The sequence below is a fragment of the Talpa europaea genome, assembly GCF_964194135.1.
Source record: "Talpa europaea genome assembly, chromosome: 12".
In the NCBI taxonomy this organism is placed as follows: domain Eukaryota; kingdom Metazoa; phylum Chordata; class Mammalia; order Eulipotyphla; family Talpidae; genus Talpa; species Talpa europaea.
This window is the reverse complement of record NC_140079.1, coordinates 73,245,398-73,260,009: the sequence shown is the minus strand read 5'-3', so window position 1 is coordinate 73,260,009 and position 14,612 is coordinate 73,245,398. Positions and strand designations below refer to the sequence as shown.

Below are 14,612 nucleotides of genomic sequence, written 5' to 3'. Positions count from 1 at the left end.
CTGTCTCCGCTTCCCAAGGAGCAACTCCGCTTTGTTTAGCAACAATGCGTGTTCACCAGGGAAATGAGAACCCACGTAAGTGAAAAAAAAAAAAAGGGGGAAATAAAAACCCTTCAGCATCCCACTGCCAAGACTCAACCTTGTTGACCCATTTCTGTGCCTCCAAACGTTTGCTGTTTGAGTTTTTCAAAACTGGGATCTCACTCAAAGAACTAAAGTAATAATAGATGATGAACATTTCTCACTATAATTGTACTAGAATAGGCCACCAGTCTTGCAAATTGGTTTTCTGTATTTTTCCCCCAAAGAAAGTACTGTTAACCTAAGGGGTGTCCTGGGACGCCAACTGCAGGAACGGTGGGCTCGGCCTCTCCTTATGACTGCAGCCCTCTGCACCCTGGTGACTCCCTGCACTGGGAAGTCAGTGAGGCTGACGCACCAGGCCTGTCATGACTTTTTATTTCCTACATTTGGTTGTGAAGTGGACCCTACAAGCAGGATGGGCTGCAACCAGAGCAGTGTGCAGCTCAGCATGTCCATGCCAAAACCAAAAACCAACCTCAGAAACTGTGCCCACCCACAAACACATGGCTCCCCAAAAGAGAAGTGTGATGCCGACCCTTCAGGTGAGTTGCAGCGCTCAGGGTGGCCATTTTACTTCCCACCCTGCTATTTTAAATGGGGGTCTTTGGAAACCCTCATGTACTAGTCAGGGCTAGCTGCAGGCTGGGTGTCGAGGGCCCCAAGAGCAAATGCAAAATCAGAGGCCTAAAGAGCTCAGTGCTTCATCTCCAGGATCCAGAAAATATAAATAATTCTTAAAATAGCTTTTTTTCTGTTTAGAAACATTTCTTTCTCTCTCTCTCTCTCTCTGAGGAGGCAAGCACCCCAAAGGGAGCCAGTGGTGTGGTTAGCAGGAAGTTCAGGGAGGTTGGGGGGCTCCTTCTCCAGCTCACCTAGGGGCTGGCCCACAGCCCTGAGGGGGCCCCTGGCCTGTCTGCACTTCTCAGCCACAGCAACCCTGGGGAGCATCGTCCACAGGCACACCCTGGCTTACTGCGTTTCTTCAAGTTTTAACTACGTCGTTTAAACACATTTCAAACCCACGACAACAGGGCTCTTAAAATGACTTTAAAAGAATGACTTTACAGTTCTTTCTTGTTTTTAAAATATTTTAACTCATAAAGGTGAAATATTTCCAAGAATGCCTTATTAGTCAGCCCCCTGAGCACCCCCCCTACACACACGCCAGCTTAGACAGATGGTCGCTTTCTTCTGGAAAGTGATCAACTCTCAAAGTAGGGCTCCGGCCGTGGCCTGGGGTGTGGGAGGCAGTGCCTGGACTTGGTCTTTTCACTTCACAGATGTTCATCCAAGAAAAGGGTCCTTTATGACTTGGCTCCTTTATCGTTCACATGAAAGTACCATTGGCAACTCTATTCTCCCTTCTGTGTTTTCTGAAATTTGTCGAGTGAGGACAAGTTAACCTGGGACGTTAATGCTTCTAGGCTGCCTGGCCTTCTTCCACTTACACACCTGTTCTGAAGGACGTTTTGATGTTTCTGAAACCACGGGCCAGTCACAGGTCAGAGCTCCCCAAGAAGAGGGAGGTAGGTACCCTCCATAACCTGTGACTCTCACCCCACTTGTGTGCTCCCACCTGGCCCAGTGGAGAGTAGGAGAGGCTGAAACCCCTTTTGAAGATGTAGATTCCTAAATGGGGTCTTTAGGGCTTATATCACACCAAACAGCCCTACCTACATACCCAGGTGCCCTGGTCAGCACCTATTCTATGGTCCTTGCTGTGTTTCCCCACTGAGCACACAGGTAGCTCCCCAGGTACATGGGTCTCAGGTACACAAGTATCTCCCCAGGTGTCAGGTGTCTCCTAAGCACACAAGTAATGCCCCAGGTGCACAGGTAGCTCCCCGGGGGAGTAAAGAATTCCCAACTCTGTGAACAGCAAGGCATGGAGAGCCTAGTCTCATTTATCCAAAGATGTGCCAGCCCCATCCTTCTTGGGAAGAAACTAACCCCTACAACACCCCTCCTCTCACTACGGACCAAGGCTTGAACCGGACGGTGTCCAGACAATGGACTGGCCCATCCTCTGCTGAAGGCTCCCCCTCCTCTTCCATCTTCTATATCCTTTCAAACAAACTGATCCCTTCCTCCCTCTTAGCACTTAATGGCATTAAAAGGCATCAGCTGCGTCTGTACGGAAAAAGAAAACATTTTCTATTCTAATCTGGAAGTTGCCTCTGGACAGTTTTACTATAGCTGCCAGCACATATCTTAGACAGTTGCCCATGCAGGCCCCTGCCCACAACCTAGGCACGCAAACTCCATTTAGGCATCAGGGGCTGTGCCTTGTTTGGAGAGAACAGAAAGTCCCCCATGCTCAAGGTTGATGAGAAGACTTTACAGTGATCACTGCAGTTCTGTGGTGGTTTATCCCTGTGCTTGCTCCATCATCGCTCATCCCGATGAGGTCAGGCTACAGTTAGCTCCTTTATTCAGATAAGGAAACCAGAGAAACTAAGTAGCTTTGCCCAAGGTCAGGCAGCTGGGAAGAAGTGAGGCCAGGCTGCAAACATCCCCCCACACACACACACTCACACAGACCCTCGCCCCATCCTACACACCCTTTCAACTAATGCAGTTCTAAGGTAATCATGGGAGGATGGGACCCCTGCAGGCACAGCCTGAGCAGTTTCCAGGTGCAGAGACACAGGGCCGGGTCTCAGGAAGTCTCTCAAAGCATGCCCTAGAGGACCTTGGATCCTCCCTAAGAGGCAGATGCATCTAGGTCCCGAGAGCCCAGTCAGGAGAAAGCATCTCTGGGCTTTATCCCCGAATAAAGGCAGTTTCTCGCCACAGCAAGATAATGGCCACTCTGTCCTCAGCACTGGGTATGAAGGTGGGCCTCAGACTCCTGAGAGGCCAGTCTTCTGACCGGGGGAGCAGACAAGGGGCACCCACTTGCCACACTGCACAGTCTCTGCAGTCTCCTAGGTGCTTCCACCAGAAGGCCCCCCAGAGTTGGCCCCAAGAGTTCAGACATAATCTTGAGGGCAACGAGGTCTCTCGAGGGGTACCATGGGGTAACAGGGTCACGAGTGGAATCTTTTTTGTGGTTCTTGTAATTATTATCTATGGGCACCGTTGGTTTTGTAATTTTAGGTCAGGGGTTGCTTCTCAACACTTTTGTTCCATGGAAGCTAGGCTTCTGGTTCTGCCTTTGCAGCCCCAGTCGGTTATAGGGGCTTCAAATGCATAAAATGAAATAACTAGAAAAACAAATGAAATCAACGATATTGAAACACAGTTATCAAACTGTCTAAAAAGTTAGTTTGCAGCATGGTGACACCGATGCCTTTGTGTTACTGCATGATGTGGCGAGTACAGGGGGCAGGGCCAATAACCATACAAATTGTGAAGAAGTGACCTCCATGAGCCACTGCTCCAGGTCCCTGCACCAGCCAGGAGGTGGTAGGGAAACGCACCCCAGCTTCCTCCTGACCAGAGCACAGCGCCACCAAGGCTACTGGCTTATCAACTGTGCACGTGGGCCCCACTCACTCACAGACTCACAGCTCAACATTTTTAAAGCATTGAAAAAAGACAAAATTTAGACTTGAAAATGTTAAAACATACTTTCCCCGGTATGGTAGGTTCCAAACTCCAAAACCCGAGGGAGATGCACATGGGATAGAAACCAACAGCTTTATTCACAGTCAAACCACACTTTCAAAAGTGAAAGTCAAACAGACGGACCAAAATGCACCTCCAAAAAGTACAGTGAGAACCCTCATTATCTGTCATCAAAAGAGCTGGAAGTAAAGGTCTGGGCAGTATGCTTCCATCCTTAGAAGGTTAAATATGCATCAGCAGGTGTTGAAGAGGGCAGGCAGGGCACATTCAGGAGTCAATACCTGAGAATACGTTTTCAGAAGGGGGGATGTGGATGGCATGAGGATGGGAAAAGGAGCCTGGGCGGGGACACAGGACCATGCTCTATTCACTGTGGAAGAAGTGGGGGCTCAGCACAGAGTGCAGACTCCTCTCCAGTTAACCATGGGCCTTCTGCGCTGGGTCAGTACAGGGGGAAACAGCTCAGGAGACCCCAGGAAACCTCACTTGGCCCTGAGGTTGCAAGTTCTCAAGCTTCAGTCAGTAAGGATGAGCTCCACATAAAAACACTACACATATAAATATAAATATAAATATAAATATAAATATAAATATAAATATAAATATAAATGACAGAACATAATACTACACAATATAAAGCTTTAATAGGCAGCTACAAGACAGGAGATTAGCTACGGTTTGTGGGTCTCCTGACAAAGTCCCTGCTTCTTAAAGCATTCTCTATCAAAATGTTAGCCGCTGTTCTTAAGTCCTCACAAAGGGCCAGCACCCTCCACCCAAGCCTCATGAATATACACTCATTTGAAGCTCACAACCACGGGAAGGCACTGGCCACATTACTGCTCCCACTGCACAGACAGGAAAACTTAAGCTAAGAAAGACTGAGGTGCTCAGGGTCACACGGCTGGCTGGGCTGAGGCCGACCACCACCAGGAATCCCTCATGCATGCAGGCCTCAGAGAATGCACATCAGAATACACTGGGCTGTCTCTGCACATATCCAGGTCCTGCCCTTTGGGGTAAGCCCACGCCAAAGGTCGAGGCCTCCACAGTGAAGGCAACCTCTGAATTGCTGGCAAGACAAAGTCCCGCTGAGATACCTCAGGGCCTGGGAAGGTCAGGTGCTCTCTCCACCCTCAGAGCTTTGAGGGAAGGAGATTTTTCCCTCTGCACCTGTCCAGGTCAGGCTCCCAGGCACACCTGACTGCCATGGAACCCCGCCAGCCGCTGGCTCCCTTGATCCCTGTGAAACAATATAATCCAGCTGTCTTCCCGGAAAGAGCCTTATCCTGCAAGCTAGCAGCCTTATCCCAGATTTCTTGGGTCTGGCCACCAATCAGATGTCTGATTAGGCCTTTCCCCCGTTCCGCAGACGTGGGTCACAAGCATCAGATAACAGGTAACTTGGCCGCCATCAGACAGCCTCCTAAGCATCTCAGTCTTCCAAACACATGCATCAACTTCAAAGTCAAGTAGTTTTCCCTTCACACCTGACTCTCTAGGGGTGACTTTCCAACTGCTATATGGAGATGACACATTCATGATGCAGTCTGACCCTGAAAGTCAAAATGCCATCCATGAATCCTGATATATTTCTGGAAAAAAATAATGCAGGCCCTCCCCTGGTGGCGCAGCGGTTGAATGCTGGGCTGCAAAGCTGCCCACAGCCTCTGCAGTGCCAATTGGATCCCCAGCCACCAGCGAGGGTCCCACATGGCGCGCAGACCTCTCCTGCCACGCCCACTGCTCCCCTCAGCAGTGTACTTCGGTCCTTCTGCCTGCTCTGCTCCCCGCTCTGGCTCTGGTGAATTCTCTCACCCTCCCGCACTTCTGACTGTACCCAGTGCTTGAATAAATAAATAATTTAAAAAAAATTTACACTCTTTCAAAAAAAAAAATGCAAACAGAGCTGTTCCATCTTGAGTTTGTTATTCCCCACCCAATAGAAGTCATTTAAATATTCATCATAGGTAAGTCCAACAGCATAGAAGTTCTGGTTTAAAAAAAATTTTTTTTAAAAAAAGCAACTTTTGTAATTTTATTTGGTCATTTCCACATCTTTTTTTAAAAAGACTTATTTTTATTTTTTATTATTATTTTAAAAGATTTTATTTATTTATACAAGAACTGGGGTACAGGCCAGAGGCGTGGGAGGATGAGAGGATTCACCAGAGACAGAGCGGGGAGCAGAACAGACAGACGGACCAAAGACACTGCTGAGGGGGCAACAGGAGAGACTGGAGAGGTCCACTGCTCCATGTGGGAATATCCCTGGCCGGCCTGGAATCGAACCTGTGCTGCAGAAGCTGCAAACAGCCTCACAGTGCTGCACTCAACCAGCTGTGCCACCAGGGAAGCCCTAAAAAATTATTTAAATTAGCTTATGATTAGATTCTTTCCTCATTTTTCAATCTAAAAAATAGCATAACACAAACATGCCCCAGTGCCAATGAAAAATAAGGTGAATTCTTGATTTACAAGTAAATGTTTAGAACATGACTTGTTGGTAAGTTCCTTGTTTGGACCTTGAAAATAAACTTTCCAAGCTTTATTAAAGCCAAGCGGCCAAGCCCACCTGACCTTTAGTTGGTGCTAGTCAGACAGCCTCTGAACATAGAACACAAATCCTAAGGCAGGAGAAAGCCCAGGCCACCCACACCGTCAGATGCAGCCCAGCCCTGGGCGTGCCTGGCTCTTCCTCCCACGCGGGTCACAGTGATGGAGGGTGTGATGACTCTTCCCTGTTACCTACTGTCCCCTCCTGAGCCCCTGGGGCGTGAATAGGAGATAACCAGGGGCCTTCTTTGATCTCCATCTCTCTCAGAATGAAGAACCTGTCTCCTGGGAGAAGTCCCTCTCTTTGCTATCTCCTGTTCATGAGGATTATTCTAAGTTGTGTGAGGCAACGACTTCTGTCTGTATTTTCTCTTGAAAAATAGGATCTTAGCTTCAAGCATGTATTTTAAATTCACCCTTGGAATGATATCACGCTGCAGATCCTTCTGCGTCTCCCCTTTTTCACCAAGGACGGACAATGCATCAGGCTGTGGCTCATCAGGCTGCGGCTCTGGGCAAGGTGTTTGCATTTCCCTGAGCCCTGAGCATCTCTCCAGGGCTTGTTCACTTGTTCCTTCCTCATTGGTAAATTCCCTGTCTTGTCCTTCACCCATATCCATGTTGGGCTTGAAATCTTGCTGATTTGCAGGAGATCCTTGAGTGTTTTAGATATCGGTACTTGGCAGTTTGAGACACTGCAATTACCTTCTTGCAATCAATCATGTATCGGTTAACTTTTCTTTGATGTCCTTAATTTAGTAGACATCTTTCATTTAATAGAATCTCTTTTTTGCTTTATGGTCTAGAGCTTTGTGGTTTGTATATGAAAAGTACTTCCTCACAAGCAAGTAACAAAATACTCCTCTATATTACTGTCTCAGCTCAGGCTGCTGTAACAGAACACCACAAACGGGCAGCTTAAATGACATATATTCATTTCTCACAGTTTGGAGGCTGGAAGTCCAAGATCAAGTTGCTGGCCAATGGGGTTCCTGGTGAGTGCCCACTTCCTGGTTCGCAGACGGCCATCTTTTCACGTGTCCTCAAGGGCAGAGAAAGAAGAGGGCAAGCTTTCTGAGGTCTCTTCTTATAGGGGCACTGATTCTTCATGGGAGCTCCAGCTTCATGGCTTCTTCCAAACAGAATCACCATCCAAATGCCCCACCTCCAAACTGGGGTTTAGGGTTTCAAGAAATGAATGAGGCGAGGGGAGAGGGGTGTAGGTAATTCAGTCCATAGCAATTACCTTCTGCTAAATACATAGTTTCCATGTTCATATTTAGGTCTTTCATCCATGAGGTAGGGGGTCTGGTTTTGTTTTTCCCCAGATAGTCAGACAACCTCCCAACATCTACTAATCATTCACTCTCACACTACACTTAGACAGCACGTATTACGCACCCAGCAGAACTCTCTTTGTTGGAGGTTGAATTCTGCCCTCCAAAAAGTCATATGTGTTAATTCTAAGCCCAGTGCCTCTGAATGTGGCCTTATTTAGAAATAAGGTTGTTGCAGATTTCACTTAAGATGAGGTCACAATGGCGTAGGGTGGCCCTAATGCAATATGACCAATGTCCTTACACAAAGGTAACATTTGGGCCCAGATACATAAAAAGGGGGAGGTCAGAGGGAAGACGGTGTGAAGAAACGGAGGAAATGGCTGCCTACAAGCCAGGAAGAGAGGTCTGTGGCAGACTCTTCCTCAGAACCTCAGAATGAACCAACCTCCAATACCCTAGTCTTGGAGTTCAGCCTCCAGAGCTGAGAGAGTGAATCCTGTCTTGTAAGCCACCCACTTTGCTGGGACAGCCTGAGCAGACTCACAGAGTGTTTTACATGTATTCACTTATTGAACTCTCACAACCACCTTGTGATATTTATTATCAGTATTCCCATTACCTGACTTACAGGTGAGAGGCAGACAGAGACACAGAGAGGCTAAGGAATGTGCCCAAAGTCACACAGCTACTAAGTGGCCATGGGAGGATTCAAAGCCAGGTATCTGGCTCTGAGTCCCTGCTCCTAAGAATATGTGAAACTACCTGTTTACTATCAACTCCCCCATGCACCCCAACTTCTTGGCCCTCTGCTCCCTCCTCACAACGGGCCACACTCCATCATCATTGCCTCAGGGGTGGCATAAGGTCCTATTCTCTGTCTTCTGTCTTCTGTCTTAGCTATTTGCAAACTTGATTTTTTAATTTACATTTGAAAATGTTTATCTACTGCCTCACAGTAATCCAGCTGGGATTTTAATTGGGATTTCTTTGAATTTATAGACCTCAATTTGAGGGAGAATGACATCATTATATTAAGTCATTCTATCCAAGAATAGAGATGTCTGTCCATTTACTTACATCTTCTGTATGTCTTCATAGAAGTTTTCATCTCCTTTGAGTTTTACACAACCTTTATTACATGAATTCTAGATACTTCTTATTGGCTTTTGCTCTCAGGAATGACGTCTCTTTTTTGTATTTTCTAGTTAACTCCTGCGTGCTTTCTCTAGTCCCTCATCCCCACCCCTACCCCCACTTCACTCATTTCCTTCACCCAACTGGTCCCTTGGGCTTCTTGATATTAATTTCTGAAGGCAGAGCTCACAGCAACCCTGGTGAACACTCATAATAATTATTAGAGTTCTCAGCACAGCAAGCTGTGGAAGAAAACCAGTTCAGCCAGTTCTCAGAGCCCTGGCCACTGAGTCAGGTGGAGGACAAGGAGGGGGACTCAGGGGTCAATCGTAACTGATCTGGATCCAAGCACTTGACCCCAACCAAAGCTGAGGCTGCAGAGGGCTTGGGGTGACAAGAACCACTGCCACAGTCACACAGGTAACCTCCATTCTCCCCAACAATTGGCATTCTGCATTTTGGAAACAGCCCTTTGGAGAAGAGGAGGTAATTCTTGGGATTTTCTGCAAAGGTGCCATGACATCAAGAAGGGGAGAACATCTCTCGTAATAAAGTAAACTGGGTAGCACTTTCAACTTTATCTTTATTTCATTAAATGCCTTATTTTGAAATTTTTCACATTTCAGAAGCATGTGGAGGGATGTTGGAGCCGGGATGCATGTTTACACCCGGCTGGTGATGTCAGAGAGCAGAACAGCGACCAGCACATATGCACCGACCTCGGGCTGCAGGGAAGCGTACATATGTGTATTGACAGGGAGCAGAAGGGGATTGTGAGTGATGAAAACAGAACATTAAAAAAAAAGACCCACTGAATTCAGAAAACGTGTTCAAGTGCATACTAATGTGTTTATCTGACTCAAAATGATGCTATAAAGGGAAAAAAAGTACAACTGACATCCAGTCTCATCGCCTTTCTGAAATGTTCTTAAAGACCCAAGCCTGCTGCCTTCATTTTGTTGGAATTTGTCTGTTACTGTTTGGACTTGCAGGTTGAGGTTGTCAGAGAGAGGAAGCAGGCTGAACCTGGACCCCAGGCCAACCATGGTACACTGGGTGCCATGGCAACATCCTGTCACAGCCCAAGGGATAGGGCCTCTGTCTGCCATGAGCCTAGTGTCCCAGACACAGTGTCCCCAACTTCTGTTTAGGCTTTTCGACTGTTTGGGTGAAAGCTTGCTATGTTTCTCTATTGACTGTAAGTTTCCAAATAATTTTCTCTAAACAGTAATAAGTCAAGCAAAGCCTATACTATGTTGGGAACAAGGCTGCCTGCCCCTCACTGGAGCATCAAGAGCACCATGTTTATAAACTCTCAGGTGCCATCTCGTCTGTGGGGTGGCTCCTCATCCACCAAAGCCTGGACCCCAGAAAGAAGCACAGATGCCCAGGATCCTAAGTGGGGAGTGCACCCATGAAGTCCTGGTAGGGTGAAGCTAGTCAAGTCTCTGTTCCACCTTGTAGATCTAGTGATTTTTCCTCTTCCAGCTTTAAATGCAGAATCACCAGTGCACACCTCTGGCCTGGTGTTCACAGCGTCCCCAGAAGCCTAGGCCAACCACAAACTGCTAAATGAGAGTCCACCTAGGGTGGAAGGCAGCACTTGCAGATGTAAGTGACTTTTTCTCTTAAAAATATGCATGCAGGGCCTCCCTGGTGGCATAAGGGGTTAAGCACAGCACTGTGAAGCTATCCACAGCCTCTGCAGCACAAGTTCGATCCCCAGCCAGCCAGGGAGCTAACCTATATGGTGCAGCAGACCTCTCCTGTCTCTCCCGCTGCTTCCCTCAGCAGTGTATTTCAGTCAATCTGCCTGTTCTGCTCCCCACTCTGTCTCTGGTGAATCCTCTCATCCCCTGCACCTTTGGCATGTATGCATAAATAAATAAATCTTTTTAAAAAAATGCATGCCATTTGAATCAGCAAGGTTGTTCTAATTAATGCTCCTTAGCAACTTATATTACAGAAACAAGTTTAATCACATAAATATGATACGGCTACTTGACTGTTTATCACAGTGTTCTTGTAGTCATGGGAAGTCAAAAGGCCTAATAGTTGGGGGTTGGGTAATTAGATAACAGGGTGGAATACAATGGTGTTATAAAATGGCACTGCAGAGATACACCTATGGAGACTGAATAATGTTCTTACAGGGTCTTCTAAATTTTAAAAGTGGGTTATAAAATTGCAAGAAGTAGGTAAATCAAATTATAGCTGGAAACTTCAACACACCTCTACCAGTTGTTGACAGATCCGGCAGTCAGAAAATCAGTAAGGACATAGTTCAACTGAATAGCACCATTAATTAACAGGATCTAGTTGACATTTATAGAATACTTCATCACACGACAGAAGAATACATATCCTTCTCAAAACTCACATGAAATATTTACCAAGATAAACCATATCCTGCATCGTAAAATATATCTGAGCAAATTTAAAAGAACACAGATCATATGGCATCTCCTCTCTGACTACAATGGAATTAACTAGAAATCAGTAACAGAAAAGTAACTTGAAAATCCCTAAATATTTGGAAAGCAAGCAAAATACTTAAAAAAAAAGTCAATGAAAATAAAGAGATACTGAAATTATCCTTAGCTAAATGAAAATAAAACTATAATGTATTCAAATCTGTGGGATGCAGTAAAAGCTATTTGGAAGGAAATTTATGATATTGACTGCATATATTAGCAAAGAAGAAATATTCAAAATCAATAATCTAAATTGCCACCTTAGGAAACTAGAAAAACAAGATCAAATCAAATATAAAACAAACAAAAGAGAAGAAATATAAAAATAAGAGCAGAAATAAATGATATATAAAATAGGAAATTAATAGAGAAAATCAACAAAACCAAAACTGGTTCTTTGAAAAGATCAAGAAAACCTACAGATTCATAGGCAGATTAACAAAGGAAAAAAGAGAAGACACAAGTAACCAATGTCAGAAATGGAAGAGAAGGCATCACTTCAGAGCCCCTCGACATTAAAAGGATAATAAATACTATGAACAATTCTATGCCTATTAATTTGACAACCTAGATGAATGAAACTAATTTCTTGAAAGATAGTCTACCAAGATTCACACAAGGGGAAACAGGTAATATAATCTATTAAAGATTTTGAATCAATAACTATTAACCTTCCCAAACAGAAAGCACCAGAGGTCCAGATAGGTTCACTGGTAAATTCTAACAAATATTTAAGAGGAAACTATATAGTACTTTATAATCTCCAATAAACAGAAGCAGAGTAAAACTTAATAACTCATTTTATGAGACCAGCATTAACCTAACACCAAAAACAAAGACACTGTAAGAAAAGAAAATTACAGACCAATATATCATAACAGGTAAAAATCCCCAGCAAATATAAGGAAATCAAATCCAACACTGTATAAAAAGAATTATACACCATAACGAAATGGTGAAGATTCAGGTATACGAGAATGATTCACCTTTCAAAAACCAATGTCATCCAACAAATCAAAAGGTGAAGGGGAGGGGGGGAATCAACTCAATATATGTAAGAAAAGCATTTTACAAAATCCAACACTCATTCATGATCACTTTACACAACTGACAAGGGGTTAATACTCAAAACATACAAAAAATTATTAAATTTAACAATAGGGAAACAAGCACCCCATTTAATAAATGAGTGGCAGATCTGAACAGACAAGTCACCAAAGAGGAGATCCAGAAGGCTAATAGGTACATGAGAAAACGTTCATCATTGTTTTTAATACAGGAGATGCAGGTCAAAACCATAATGAGATACAATGTCATACTCCTGAAAAGGCATATTAAAAAGACCCCCAACAACAAGTGCTGGAGAGAATACAGAGACAAAGGAACTCTATTGCAGTGTTGGTGGAATGTAAATTGGTACAATGATTCTGGAAAGCCATCTGGATGTCTATATATATGAACTGCTAATTTAGGAATTCATTTGGTGCTCTATATCATATGCATGAATACACAGTGGTCCCCAAATTCACTTGCTTATAAAAATACAGTTGTAATTCTATAATTAAACAAACAAACAAAAAATCATGACAATTATTGTAGAGAGTAACTAGAGTACCAGACTGGCTTTTTAAAGTAGAGCTATCAAGAAGAGACAAGATTTGATCTGAGGCTTAAAAACTAAGATTCACTATCTTAACTGGACTTGCATTATATTTATATTTCAATTTGGGGAGAATTCAAATTTTTATTATATTCAGTCCTTCTCAGCTAAGAACATGGATATGGCTTGTTATTTTTCATACCTTAATTGATTTTCTTCAATAAAGATTAGAGTTTTCTTTAAAAAGATTGCAATTGTATGGGGAATATAAAAATAAAATTTATTAATTAAAAAAAAAAGGTAACCGCTAACCAGATTCCCTCTCGATTGTATAGCAATCGCTATAAAGAATAAACAGCCACTGCCTCTTCAAAAAAAAAAAAAAAGAAGGCATGGGAAGGTGAACTTTTTAAAGAAAGCTGGCAGCAGGGAAGCAGTGGGGCTGGCGGGAGCCTTTGTTAAGAGAATCTGGATGCTCCTGGACTTTGTTTCTCATTCTGAACATTCTTAACACCCCCACTTTGAGATGGGACGAAGGCTGTGATGAGGCCGTGACTGACAAAGGAGGCAGACCTTGAACCCCACTGGTCAGGCAGCAGCAGATCTGATCTGAGGCTGTGCTCCACTCAACTGCCCAGCACCCAGAGGGCAAGGACCAACATTACTGGCTGGGGCACCCCTGCATGGAAGTCTGACCCCCACCAGGTTCCTTTGCAGTAGGGTACCATGCCCTCTGAGCTGCAGCCTGAGAGCTCCACACCCCAACTTACATCTCCCCACCAGCATTATTGGGGAGGGGGAGAACAGCAAGGGCTTCAAGCTCCCAGCCAGTCGGGCCACACTCAGTGGTGAGACACTAGGGATGAGGCACTTGAAAAGCCACAACAAAACAGTGTAGACACCACACAGGTGGGTCCTCTAGCTGTCACTTATTCATTCAACCAACATTCTGGGACTGATGCTGGACCAGAATCCTCCTGTTTACCCCATTGCAGTTAACAGATGTGGTCGGAGCAACAGGGAGGAAAAAACCTCCTGGTCACCTGGCAAAAGCTGTGCACAGGGACCCAGGCCACTTCCTGAACAGCCATTAGCAGCGATGTGTCTTACTCAGCCCCAGGCCGGGCAGTCAAAACATCTTAGAAGCAGCAAATGGCTTTTACGGATGGCCAACCAAAGACAGAGCATGGGCACCAAAGGCACCCGGAGGGGGACCCAAAGCCCACACACTGTAACCAAGTTCAGGGCTGGAAACCTCATTGCCACCTCCCACCAGCAGCTGGGCAACGAGGCTTCCAGCCAAGGGAGAGGCCCCCGCAACAACAAAGGCGCCCAGGACCAGCAGAGGTCGGTGGAGTCAACTCTTCACGGATTCCATTGCTGGAGGAAAGAAAGAGACGCAGCTGCCCTCTGCCAAGCTGGGCTGTCCGGGAGATGTTTGGCTCCAAGGCCAGTGAGAAAGAACACACAAAGGGGTTGCTGGGATCACTGAAAAAGCGGGCCTTCTCCAAGACTCTTTCTAGGGTCAGGTTGGGTCAGTCTGCCTTCCCCGCTGGTCAGCTGGGGACAGTGGGCAAGCACATCCACTCTGGGCCTTGCCCTCTCTTCCACCTGACAGATCCTATCCTCATCGCCTCCAGGAAACCCTCCTATTTCTCCTCCATCACCACAAGGCACCCGCCCAACGCTGGCATCCGGAGGGTAGGGGCTGATCCCAGATGGAAATCCCAAGCTGTCTGTCACTCATGATGCTGTCACCACAGCACAGGTGGGACCCCAGAGGTTAAGTTGACAGAGAGAGCCCCCTGCCGAAGTGCTCAGTGTGCAGGCCACGTCAGAGGTCACGAGTGTCAACAAGGGATTCTGGGGGCTTAGCTGCCTGCGTCCTCCCTCATCGCTCCCAGGATAAGGAAG

General features: G+C 45.6%; 1 protein-coding gene across 1 annotated transcript in view; it reads right to left on the bottom strand.

Annotated features, from left to right (window-relative positions):
- Positions 1-14,612, bottom strand: part of PRKAR1B (protein kinase cAMP-dependent type I regulatory subunit beta) — a gene marked incomplete at both ends in the record, with an annotated part of 96,395 nt that overhangs the window by 41,251 nt on the left and 40,532 nt on the right. The gene's annotated exons all lie outside the window — the stretch shown is intronic.